Consider the following 13,987-nt stretch of genomic DNA (forward strand, 5'->3'; position numbering starts at 1 on the left):
AATTGATCAAGTGCCAAAAACTCCCCCTTTTCCCAAAATTAAAATTCTCCCAATAAGAGACCAAATTTTGCAATGAGAGTATTTTGGACAAATCACAGGTTCTAACTCTACTATTTTCAAAATTCTGAAGTGGTTGGTTGATCCATTTGCTTTGGCCTTAATTTCTCCCCCTTTGGCATTAAGCCCCAAAACGGGATCATTTTTGGCCCTTTAACCCCATTGCCTCACCAAAAATGTCGATTACGAGCAGAAAGGCAATGAGAGCATAAGTATGAACTTGGAATTAAATACACTAATACCGGAGTGCAGTGGAAGTCTTTGCGGCGTCCAAGTTCATTTTCCCTTTCAATGTACCTTTGAGACTACATCAAGTATACTCAAACAAACAAATTAGTCTCAAAGGGATCAAGTTGTAGCACATCTCTCCCTAAACATGTGCACATCTGCATTCGGACTTGTGAGGTCCGGGGATGACTTGTACAACTTGATCACCATAAATAAACAATAATGGATTTAAATGCTTAAAATAACATGATCAAAGGCATAGAACACATGTATGCTATAGATCAATCCAAGTTACACGAATCTAGGACATTTAGCTCACTACGCAACCTGCAAAACCTTTTCTCATATAAAGGCTTAGTGAAGATATCGACTAGCTGGTTCTCGATGCTAATGTGGTACACATCGATATCTCCCTTTTGCTGGTGGTCTCTCAGGAAGTGATGGCAGATGTCTATGTGTTTAGTGCGGCTGTGTTCAACAGGATTATCCGCTAAGCGGATCACACTCTCATTGTCACATAGGAGTGGGACTTTGCTCAGATTGTAGCCAAAGTCCCGGAGGGTTTGCCTCATCCAAAGTAGTTGCGCGCAACACTGTCCTGCGACAACATACTTAGCCTCAGCGGTGGATAGGGCAACAGAGGTTTGTTTCTTGGAACTCCAAGACACCAGGGACCTTCCTATAAATTGGCACGTCTCTGATGTACTCTTCCTATCAACCTTGCACCTGGCATAGTCGAAGTCTGAGTATCCAATCAAGTCAAAGATAGACCCCTTTGGATACCAGGCCCCGAAGTAAGGCGTAGAAACTAAATACCTAAGAATTCGCTTAACGGCCACAAGGTGACTGAAAGGGAAATAGGCTTACACCTTTTCCTAAATGATTTTGGTGGTTGAATTGCCCAACACAAATAATTGGACTAACTAGTTTGCTCTAGATTATATGTTCTACAGGTGCCAAAGGTTCATCTACAACTATTCTAAATCGATTGTCCGGAATACCATAGATTATTTCGGACAGGAGAAGCTTTTTGGAAAAACAGACTAAGCGCGGACCGTCCGGGCCCTTGCGGCGGACCGTCCGCGACACAAGGATGACCCTCGGACAGAACCACTGCAAAAACTCTACTCAACTACGGACCGTCCGGAGGGAAAGCAAGCACCGTCCGAGACCACGCGCGGACCGTTCGGCCTCAAGCGCGGACCATTCGGTAGGTGAGGAACCAAAAACCCGAAGGTGACGGGTTCGGTAAAATGATTTATAGCATCCTCGCGGACCGTCCGGGGTGCACGACCGGATCGTCCGCGATTGCCTTTATCTGACATCTGACGATGCATTTAATGCATTATAGCCGTTACTGCTGACCGTTGCGATTTCAGCCGTTGATGTACAGGGGCGGACCGTCCGGACCAGGGGCGCGGACCGTCCGCGGTCAGCAGAATTGGAGCAACGGCTAGGAAGTGGTTGGTGGCTATAAATACAACCCCAACCACCTCCATTCACTTCATCCAAGCATTCCAACCTTCAACATTCAATACAAGAGCTAGCAATCCATTCCAAGACACAATCAAAGCTTCCAATCTCTCCAAGTTCCACAATTGAGTCAAGTGATCATTAATGATTAGTGACTTGAGAGAGAGAGTGATCCGTGTGTTATTTGTTGTTCTTGTCGCTTGGATTTTGCAATCGTTTTTTCTTCTCTTCCCATTCTTATTCTCAAGACACTTGTAATCAAAGCAAGAGACACTAAGTTTGTAGTGGTCCTTGTGGGGTCTAAGTGACCCGTTTGATTAAGGAAAAAGCTCACTCGGTCTAAGTGACCGTTTGAGAGAGGGAAAGGGTTGAAAGAGACTCGGTCTTTGTGACCACCTCAACGGGGAGTAGGTTTGCAAGAACCGAACCTCGGTAAAACAAATCACCGTGTCATCCGCTCTTATTCGCTTGTGATTTGTTTTCACCCTCTCTTTTTGACTCGATTACATTTCTAACGCTAACCCCGGCTTGTAGTTGTGCTTAAACTTTATAAATTTCAGATTTGCCTATTCACCCCCCCTCTAGGCGACTTTCAATTGGTATCAGAGCTAGTACTTCATTAGAGCATAACCGCTCGAAGTGATGTCGGGAGCATCCACCATGAGGGAGATCGGGACCGGCGACAAGTCTGCAAGCTCGGGGAGAACACACTCAAGGGAGTCTGCCCACAAGCACAAGGAGGAATCCTCTTCCTCCATCAAGTCCCAATGGAAGGGTGACAAGAAGAAGAAGATGAAGAAGGTGGTCTACTACGAGACCGACTCTTCGTCACCCTCCACCTCCGGCTCGGAATCGACATCTGCCACTTCTAAGCGCCATGAGCGCAAGAAGTATAGTAAGATGCCCCTTCGCTACCCTCGTATTTCAAAACGCACTTCATTACTTTCTGTCCCATTAGGCAAACCACCTATGTTTGAAGGTGAAGATTATTCAATGTGGAGTGATAAAATGAGGCATCACCTAACCTCACTCCACAAAAGCATATGGGATATTGTTGAGTATGGAGCGCAGGTACCGAAGAAGGGGGATAAGAATTATGATTCGGAGGAGGTCGAACAAATCCAACACTTTAACTCTCAAGCCACAACTATACTCCTCGCCTCTCTAAGTCGAGAGGAGTATAATAAGGTGCAAGGGTTGAAGAGTGCAAAGGAGATTTGGAACATGCTCAAGACCGCGCACGAAGGAGATGAGGTGACCAAGATCACCAAGCGGGAGACGATCGACGGGGAGCTCGGTCGATTCATGCTTCACTAAGGGGAGGAACCACAAGCCATGTACAACCGGCTCAAGGCCTTGGTGAACCAAGTGCGCAACCTCGGGAGCACCAAATGGGATGACCGTGAAATGGTCAAGGTTATTCTTAGATCACTTGTTTTTCTTAACCCTACTCAAGTTCAGTTAATTCATGGTGATCCATGATATAAACTAATGTCTCCCGAAGAAGTAATAGGAAAGTTTGTGAGCTTTGAACTAATGATCAAAGGCTCCAAACAAATCATCGAGCGAGGCGCCACCACACCCGAGGTGCAACCAGTCGCCTTCAAAGCGACGAAGGAGAAGAAGGAAGAGTCTACATCAAGTAGGCTCCCCATCGACGCCTCCAAGCTCGACAACGAGGAAATGGCGCTCATCATCAAGAGTTTTTGCCAAATCCTCAAACAAAGGAGGGGGAAAGACTACAAGCCCCGCTCCAAGAAAGTTTGCTACAAATGTGGTAAGCCCGGTCATTTTATTGCAAAATGTCCATTATCAAGTGATAGTGACAGGGGCGACGACAAGAAGGGAAAGAGAAGAGAAAAGAAGAGGTACTACAAGAAGAAGGGCGGCGATGCCCATGTTTGCCGGGAGTGGGACTCGGACGAGAGCTCCACCGACTCCTCCAACGACGAGGACGCCGCAAACATCGCCGTCACCAAAGGCCTTCTCTTCCCCAACGTCGGCCACAAGTGCCTCATGGCAAAGGACGGCAAGAAGAAGAAGGTAAAATCTAGAGTTTCCACTAAGTATGCAACTTCTAGTGATGAGGCTAGCTCTAGTGATAATGAGGATGATTTGCTCACCCTTTTTGCTAACTTAAACATGCAACAAAAAGAGAAATTGAATGAATTAATTAGTGCTATTCATGACAAGGATGAACTCTTGGATACCCAAGAGGACTTCCTTATTAAGGAAAACAAAAAGCATGTTAAGGTTAAAAATGCTTATGCTCTAGAGGTAGGAAAATGTGAAAAATTAACTAGTGAGCTAAGCACTTGCCATGACACTATTTCTAGCTTTAGAAATGAAAATGCCAAATTAATTGCTAAGGTTGAGGAATCAAATGTTTGTGATGATTCAATTGCTAATCTTAGAAATGATAATGCTAGTTTAATTGCCAAGATTAACAAGTTGAATGAATCATTGCTAGCCTTAAGTTTGAGAATGATAAATTAATTGCTAAGGCTAAGGAATTAAATGTTTGCAATGCTTCTATTTCCAATCTTAGAGATGAGAATGATATTTTACATGCAAAGATTGTTGAATTAAATACTTGCAAACCATCTACATCTACCATTGAGCATGTCACTATTTGCACTAGATGTAGAGACATAAATGTTGATGCTATTCATGATCACCTAGCTTTAATTAAGAAACAAAATGATCACATAGCTCAACTTAGTGCCAAAATTAATGAGCATGACTTAGAAAATGAAAATTTTAAATTTTCTAGAAGCATGCTCTATAATGGGAGACGCCCTGACATTAAGGATGGCATTGGCTTCCAACAAGGAGACAATGTCAAGCTTAATGCCCCTCCTAAAAGATTGTCTAACTTTGTTAAGGGCAAAGCTCCCATGCCTCAGGATAACGAGGGTTACATTTTATACCCTGCCGGTTATCCCGAGCGCAAAATTAGGAGAATTCACTCTAGGAAGTCTCACTCTGGCTCTCATCATGCTTTTATGTATAAGATGAGGCATCTAGTTCTAGGCAATCCACTCATGCTAAATTGCCTAAGAAGAAAACTCCTATTGCATCAAATGAACCTAATATTTCATTTAAGACTTTTAATGCATCTTATGTTTTAACTAACAAATCAGGCAAAGTAATTGTCAAATATGTTGGGGGCAAACACAAGGGGTCAAAGACTTGTGTTTGGGTACCCAAGGTACTTGTTTCTAATGTGAAAGGACCCAAGACCATTGGGGTACCTAAGAACAAGGCCTAAAATTGTTTTGTAGGTTTATGCATCTGGGGGCTCAAGTTGGATCATTGATAGCGGGTGCACAAACCACATGACAGGGGAGAAAAGGATGTTCTCCTCCTACGAGAAAAACTATGATCCCCAAAGAGCTATCACATTCAGGGATGGAAATCAAGGTTTGGTCAAAGGACTTGGTAAAATTGCTATATCACCTGACCATTCTATTTCCAATGTTTTTCTTGTAGACTCTTTAGATTACAATTTGCTTTTCGTTTCTCAATTATGTAAAATGGGCTACAACTGTCTTTTTACGGATATAGGTGTTACTGTCTTTAGAAGAAGTGATGATTCAATAGCATTTAAGGGAGTGTTAGAGGGTCAGCTATACTTAGTTGATTTTGATAGAGCTGAACTCGATACTTGCTTAATTGCTAAGACTAACATGGGATGGCTCTGGCACCGCCGACTAGCCCATGTTGGGATGAAGAATCTTCATAAGCTTCTAAAGGGAGAGCATATTTTGGGACTAAACAATGTTCATTTTGAGAAAGACAGGGTTTGTAGCTCATGTCAAGCAGGGAAGCAAATTGGAGCCCATCATCCACACAAGAACATCATGACGACCGATAGGCCGCTTGAACTACTCCACATGGACCTATTCGGCCCGATAGCTTACATAAGCATCGGCAGGAGTAAGTATTGTCTTGTAATTGTGGATGATTATTCTCGCTTCACTTGGGTATTCTTTTTACAGGAAAAATCTCAAACCCAAGAGACTTTAAAGGGATTCCTGAGACGGGCTCAAAATGAGTTCGGTTTAAGGATCAAGAAAATAAGAAGTGACAACGGGACGGAGTTCAAGAACTCACAAATCGAAGGCTTTCTTGAGGAGGAGGGCATCAAGCATGAGTTCTCTTCTCCCTACACGCCACAATAAAATGGTGTAGTGGAGATGAAGAATAGAACTCTACTTGACATGGCGAGGACCATGCTTGATGAGTACAAGACTTCGGACCGGTTTTGGGCGGAAGCAATCAACACTGGTTGCTACGCCATCAACTGTCTATACCTTCACCGAATCCTCAAGAAGACATCATATGAACTCCTAACCGGTTAAAGCCCACTGTTTCATATTTTAGAGTCTTTGGTAGCAAATGCTTTATTCTTGTTAAAAGAGGTAGAAAATCTAAATTTGCTCCTAAGGCTGTAGAAGGCTTTTTACTAGGATATGATTCAAACACAAGGGCATATAGAGTCTTTAACAAGTCCACTGGACTAGTTGAAGTTTCTTGTGACATTGTGTTTGATGAGACTAACGGCTCTCAAGTAGAGCAAGTTGATCTTGATGAGCTAGATGATGAAGAGGCTCCGTGCATCGCCCTAAGGAACATGTCCATTAGGGATGTGTGTCCTAAGGAATCCGAAGAGCCTCCACAAGCACAAGATCAACCATCTTCCTCCATGCAAGCATCTCCACCAACTCAAGATGAGGATCAAGCTCAAGAGGATGAAAAAGAAGATCAAGAAGATGGGCTACCTCAAGAGGAGGACAATGATCAAGAGGGAGATGCTAATGATCAAGACAAGGAAGATGATGACGGTCCAAGACCACCACACCCAAGAGTCCACCAAGCAATACAACAAGATCACCCCGTGAACTCCATCCTCGGCGATATTCATAAGGGGGTAACCACTCGATCTCGTGTTGCACATTTTTGTGAACATTACTCTTTTGTGTCTTCTATTGAGCCATATAGGATAGAAGACGCATTAAAGGATTCGGATTGGGTGTTGGCAATGCAAGAGGAACTCAACAACTTCACGAGGAATGAGGTATGGCATTTAGTTCCACGTCCTAATCAAAATGTTGTAGGAACCAAGTGGGTCTTCCGCAACAAGCAAGATGAGCATGGTGTGGTAGGAACAAAGCCCGACTTGTGGCCAAGGGATATTCACAAGTCGAAGGTTTGGATTTCGGTGAAACCTATGCACCCGTAGCTAGGCTTGAGTCAATTCGCATATTACTTACCTATGCTACTTACCATGGCTTTAAGCTTTATCAAATGGACGTGAAAAGTGCCTTCCTCAATGGACCAATCAAGGAGGAGGTCTATGTTGAGCAACCTCCCAGCTTTGAAGATAGTAAGTACCCTAACCATGTTTATAAACTCTCTAAGGCGCTTTATGGGCTCAAGCAAGCCCCAAGAGCATGGTATGAATGCCTAAGAGATTTTCTTATTTCTAATGACTTCAAAGTCGGCAAAGCCGATCCTACTCTCCTTACTAAAACAATTGCAAATGATTTGTTTGTATGCCAAATTTATGTTGATGATATCATATTTGGGTCTACTAACAAATCTACTTGTGAAGAGTTTAGTAGGATTATGATTCAAAAATTCGAGATGTCTATGATGGGGGAGTTGAAGTATTTTCTAGGATTTCAAGTCAAGCAACTCCAAGAGGGCACCTTCATTAGCCAAACGAAGTACATTCAAGACATACTCACAAAGTTTGGGATGAAGGATGCCAAGCCCATCAAGACACCCATGGGAACCAATGGGCATCTCGACCTCGACACGGGAGGTAAATCCGTAGATCAAAAGGTATACCGGTCGATGATAGGTTGTTTACTCTATTTATGTGCATCTCGACTGGATATTATGCTTTCCGTATGCATGTGTGCAAGATTCCAAGCCGATCCTAAGGAAGTTCACCTTAGGGCCATAAAACGAATCTTGAGATATTTAGTTTATACTCCTAAGTTTGGCCTTTGGTACCCCAGGGGATCCATTTTTGACTTAATTGGATATTCCGATGCTGATTGGGCAGGGTGTAAAATTGATAGAAAGAGCACATCAGGGACTTGCCAGTTCTTGGGAAGATCTCTGGTGTCTTGGGCTTCTAAGAAACAAAATTCTGTAGCTCTTTCTACCGCCGAAGCCGAGTATATTGCCGCAGGCCATTGTTGCGCGCAATTGCTTTGGATGAGGCAAACCCTTAGGGACTATGGTTACAAATTGACCAAAGTTCCTCTTCTATGTGATAATGAGAGTGCAATCTGCATGGCGGATAATCCCGTTGAGCATAGCCGCACTAAACACATAGCCATTCGGTATCACTTTTTGAGGGATCACCAACAACGGGGGATATCGAGATTGCTTATATTAACACTAAAGAACAATTAGCCGATATCTTTACCAAACCACTAGATGAGAAATCTTTTACCAAACTTAGGCATGAGCTAAATATTCTTGATTCTAGAAATTTTGATTTTGCACACATAGCTCATTTATATACCTTTGATCATATCTCTTTCATTTGCTATGACTAATATGTTTTCAAGTGAATATTATGCTAAGTCATAGGTTGAAAGGGAAATGGAGTCCTCGGCGAAGACACAAGGCTTCCACTCCACTCCATCGAATTATTCATCCTTCGCCGTCGCTCCACAATGCTCTCCAATTTGGTATAATCTTCACCCCTATATTATTTACCAAAGGGGAGAAAGTTTGAACAAAGAGCTTATATTTCACTCACAAGTATCCGTTTTTGGCGATTCATGCCAAAGGGGAAGAAAGTATTAGCCCAAAGCAAAAGGACCGCACCACCACCAATTTCAAAAATTTAGTCTTTCAATTTGTATTTAAAGTAGTGTTTTCAAAATTGGTATTTTATTGTTGATATAATTTCAAATTGGTACACCCTCTTCAAAATAAATATCTAAAACCCTCTTGGACACTAAGAGGAGGATTTCATTAAGGGGGAGTTTTGTTTAGTCAAAGGAAAAGCATTTGAAACAGGGGGAGAAAATTTCAAATCTTGAAAATGCTTCTCAAAAATCTTATTCATTTACCTTTGACTATTTGTAAAAGACTTTGAAAAAGAATTTCCAAAACATTTGCAAAAACAAAACAAGTGGTGCAAGTGTGGTCCAAAATGTTTAATAAGAAGAAAGCCATCCATGCATATCTAGTAGAAATAGTTATTGGTTTCATTCCAAGCAACCTTTGCGCTTACATTATGCAAACTAGTTTAATTCTGCACTTATATATTTGCTTTGGTTTGTGTTGGCATCAATCACCAAAAAGGGGGAGATTGAAAGGGAAATAGGCTTACACCTTTTCCTAAATGATTTTGGTGGTTGAATTGCCCAACACAAATAATTGGACTAACTAGTTTGCTCTAGATTATATGTTCTACAGGTGCCAAAGGTTCATCTACAACTATTCTAAATCGATTGTCCGGAATACCATAGATTATTCTAGACAAGAGAAGCTTTTTGGAAAAACAGACTAAGCGCGGACCGTCCGGGCCCTTGCGGCGGACCGTCCGCAACACAAGGATGACCCTCAGACAGAACCACTGCAAAAACTCAACTCAACACTACGGACCGTCCGGAGGGAAAGCAAGCACCGTCCGAGACCACGCGCGGACCGTCCGGCCTCAGGCGCGGACCGTCCGGTAGGTGAGGAACCAAAAAACCCGAAGGTGATGGGTTCGGTAAAATGAATTATAGCGTCCTCGCGGACCGTCCGAGGTGCACAACCGGACCGTCCGCGATTGCCTTTATCTGACATCTGACGACACATTTAATGCATTATAGCCATTGATATAGCCATTACTGCTGACCGTTGCGATTTCAGCCGTTGATGTACAGGGGCGGACCGTCCGGACCAGGGGTGTGGACCGTCCGCGGTCAGCAGAATTGGAGCAATGGCTAGGAAGTGGTTGGTGGCTATAAATACAACCCCAACCACCTCCATTCACTTCATCCAAGCATTCCAACCTTCATCATTCAATACAAGAGCTAGCAATCCATTCCAAGACACAATCAAAGCTTCCAATCTCTCCAAGTTCCACAACTGAGTCAAGTGATCATTAGTGATTAGTGACTTGAGAGAGAGAGAGTGATCCGTGTGTTATTTGTTGCTCTTGTCGCTTGGATTTTGCAATCGTGCTTTCTTCTCTTCCCATTCTTATTCTCAAGACACTTGTAATCAAAGCAAGAGACACTAAGTTTGTAGTGGTCCTTGTGGGGTCTAAGTGACCCGTTTGATTAAGAAGAAAGCTCACTCGGTCTAAGTGATCGTTTGAGAGAGGGAAAGGGTTGAAAGAGACCCAGTCTTTGTGACCACCTCAACGGGGAGTAGGTTTGCAAGAACCGAACCTCGGTAAAACAAATCACCGTGTCATCCGCTCTTATTCGCTTATGATTTGTTTTCACCCTCTCTTTTTTACTCGATTACATTTCTAACGCTAACCCCGGCTTGTAGTTGTGCTTAAACTTTATAAATTTCAGATTTGCCTATTCACCCCCCCTCTAGGCGACTTTCAGTGACACTCCTTGGGGTCGGATTGATATCTAGCACACATGCATACACTAAGCATAATGTCCGGTCTACTAGCGCAAAGATAAAGTAATGAACCTATCATTGACCGGTATGACTTTTGATCAACAGACTTACCTCCTTTGTTGAGGTCAACATGCCCGTCAGTTCCCATCGGTGTCTTCGCGGGTTTGGCGTCCTTCATTCCAAACCTCTTGAGAAGATCTTGTGTGTACTTCGTTTGGGAGATGAAGGTGTCGTCCTTGAGTTGCTTCACATGGAATCCAAGGAAGTAGGTCAACTCGCCCATCATCGACATCTCGAACTTTTGCGTCATCACCCTCTAAACTCCTTACAAGACTTTTGATTAGTAGAACCAAATATTATGTCATCAACATAAATTTGGCAAACAAAAAGATCACTGTTGCAAGTCTTTGTAAAAAGAGTGGGATCGGCTTTCCTAACCTTGAAAGCATTAGAAATAAGGAAATCTCTAAGGCATTCATACCATGCTCTTGGGGCTTGCTTAAGTCCATAGAGCGCCTTAGAGAGCTTATACACATGGTCGGGATACCTGTCATCCTCAAAGCCAGGGGGTTGTTCCACGTATACCTCCTCCTTAATTGGCCCGTTGAGGAAAGCGCTCTTTACGTCCATTTGAAACAGCCTAAAAGAGTGGTGAGCGGCATAGGCTAATAATATTCTAATAGACTCTAACCTAGCCACAGGAGCAAAAGTCTCCTCGAAATCCAAACCTGCGACTTGGGCATAACCTTTTGCCACAAGTCGAGCCTTGTTTCTTGTTACCACCCCGTGCTCGTCTTGCTTGTTGTGGAACACCCACTTGGTTCCCATAACGTTTTGCTTTGGACATGGCACCAGGCTCCAAACTTCATTTCTTTTGAAGTTGTTGAGCTCTTCCTGCATGGCCAACACCCAGTCCGGATCCTTGAGAGCACCTAGAGGGGGGGTGAATAGATGATCCTGTAAAAACTTGAAACTTATAGCCACAAAACTTGGTTAAGTGTTAGTAGGCTCAATAGCAAGCTCTTGTGAACACAAGTATCACAGAAAGGCAATCACAAAAGACACGCGAGTTATCCCGTGGTTCGGCCAAGTACAACACTTGCCTACTCCATGTTGTGGCGTCCCAATGGACGAGGGTTGCACTCAACCCCTTTCAAGTGATCCAAGGATCCACTTGAATACCACGGTGTTTCTTTCTTTCACTATATCCCGTTCGCGAGGAATCTCCACAACTTGGAGCCTCTCGCCCTTACAAATGATGATCACAAAGAAGCACGGATGTAAGGGAGGGAAAAGCAACACACACAAGTCTCAAAAGCAACAGCTCAACCACGCACACTAGTCACACTTTGAGCTCTAAGTTCACACACGGAGCTCTCAACGCAAGAGGAGCTCAAATTGCTATCACAAGGAATCAAATGCGCTAGAATGAAGACTTGGTGCTTAGAGATGATCAAAGAATGCTTGGTGTTCTCCTCCATGCGCCTAGGGGTCCCTTTTATAGCCCCAAGGCAGCTAGGAGCCGTTGAGAGCAATCCAGGAAGGCTATCCTTGTCTTCTATCGGGTGGTGCACCGGACAGTCCGGTGCACCACCGGACACTGTCCAGTGCTGATTGCTTTCCTATTCTGGCGCAGCCGACCGTTGAAGATTTGGAGCCGTTGGCGCACCGGACACTGTCCGGTGCACACCGGACAGTCTGGTGCCCCATCAGACCGTTGGCTCGACCACGCGTCACACGCGGATTGCGCGGCCAACCGTTGGCGCAGTCGACTGTTGGCTCATCGGACAGTCCGGTGCACCACCGGACAGTCTGGTGAATTTTAGCCATACGCCGTTGATCACTTCCCGAGAGCGACGACTTCGCCGTGGATGGCTCACTAGACAGTCCTGTGCACCACTGGACAGTCCGGTGATTTATAGCCGTACACCGCCGTCGAGTCCCGAGAGCGGACTGTTCACCAAGACTGGTCCTGGTGCACCGAACACTGTCCGGTGCACCACCGGACAGTCCGGTGCACCCAGACCGAAGCTGTCTTTGGCTGAACACAGCCAACTCTTTTCCAAATCATTTTCTCATGTTTCTAGCACTTAGACACAATACATTAGTCTTCAAAACAATGTACTAAGTCTAGAAACATACCTTGCACCTTGATTTGCACTTCTTGAGCCTTTGGCACACTTTAACACTTAAACCATTTGTGTTGGCACTTAATCACCAAAATACTTAGAAATGGCCCAAGGGCACATTTCCCTTTCAATCTCCCCCTTTTTGGTGATTTATGCCAACACAACAAAAAGCAACACATAGAAGTGCAAATGAGAACAATAATTGTTTTTATTCAAATTTGGCATATTTGGATCATCCTTTCCCACCACTTGGTTTGTTTTTGCAAATCAACTTCAATTTCCTATCTCTAAGTCAAACATACTTGTTGAGGCATAAAGAGAGACATTCCAAGAGAAATTGATCAAAGATTCAAAAACTCCCCCTTTTTCCCATAATCAAACATTCTCCCCACAAGAGACCAATTTTTGACAATAAGAGACAACAAGAGTATTTTGACAAAACAAAAGCTCTAACTCTATTATTTTCAAAATTCTAAAGTGGTAGCTGATCCATTTGCTTTAGCCCTATTTTCTCCCCCTTTGGCATCAAACACCAAAACAGGATCATTTTTGGCCCTTTAACCCCATTGCCTCACCAAAATCTTCAATTAAGAGTAAAAAGGCAAAAAGAGCATGGAGATGAACTTGGAGTAAGTTACCCTCTCATCGGAGTGTAGTGGAAGTCTTTCATGGTCCAAGTCCACCTTTCCCTTTCAATACACCCTTGAGACTAATTTAAGAAAACTCAAGCATATGGTTAGTCTCAAAGGATCAAGTTGTAGCACATCTCCCCCTAAATATGTGCATTACTCACACATGGACTTTTGAGGTCTGGGGATCATGTGTACAACTTGAGCACCATAAATAAGCAACAATATGCATAAAAGAACATGATCAAAGGCATAGACACATGTATGCTATAGATCAATCCAAGTTACGCGAATCTAAGATATTTAGCTCACTACGCAGCCTGCAAAAGGTTGACTCATCTAGAGGCTTGGTAAAGATATCGGCTAGCTGGTTCTCGGTGCTAACATAAAACACTTCGATATCTCCCTTTTGCTGGTGGTCTCTCAAAAAGTGATGTCGGATGTCTATGTGCTTAGTGCGGCTGTGTTCAACAGGATTATCCGCCATGCGGATTGCACTCTCATTATCACATAGGAGTGGGACTTTGCTCAGATTGTAGCCAAAGTCCCCGAGGGTTTGCCTCATCCAAAGTAGTTGCGCGCAACACTGTCCTGCGGCAACATACTCGGCCTCAGCGGTGGATAGGGCAACGGAAGTTTGTTTCTTAGAACTCCAAGACACCAGGGACCTTCCTAAGAATTGGCACGTCCCTGATGTACTCTTCCTATCAACCTTACATCCAGCATAATTGGAGTCTGAGTATCCAATTAAGTCAAAGGTTGAGCCCTTTGGATACCAGATCCCGAAGCAAGGCATAGCAACTAAATATCTAAGAATTCGCTTAACTGCCACAAGGTGGCACTCCCTTGGGTCGGATTGAAATCTAGCAC

This window comes from Zea mays, chromosome 8, assembly GCF_902167145.1.
Source record: "Zea mays cultivar B73 chromosome 8, Zm-B73-REFERENCE-NAM-5.0, whole genome shotgun sequence".
Classification (NCBI taxonomy): domain Eukaryota; kingdom Viridiplantae; phylum Streptophyta; class Magnoliopsida; order Poales; family Poaceae; genus Zea; species Zea mays.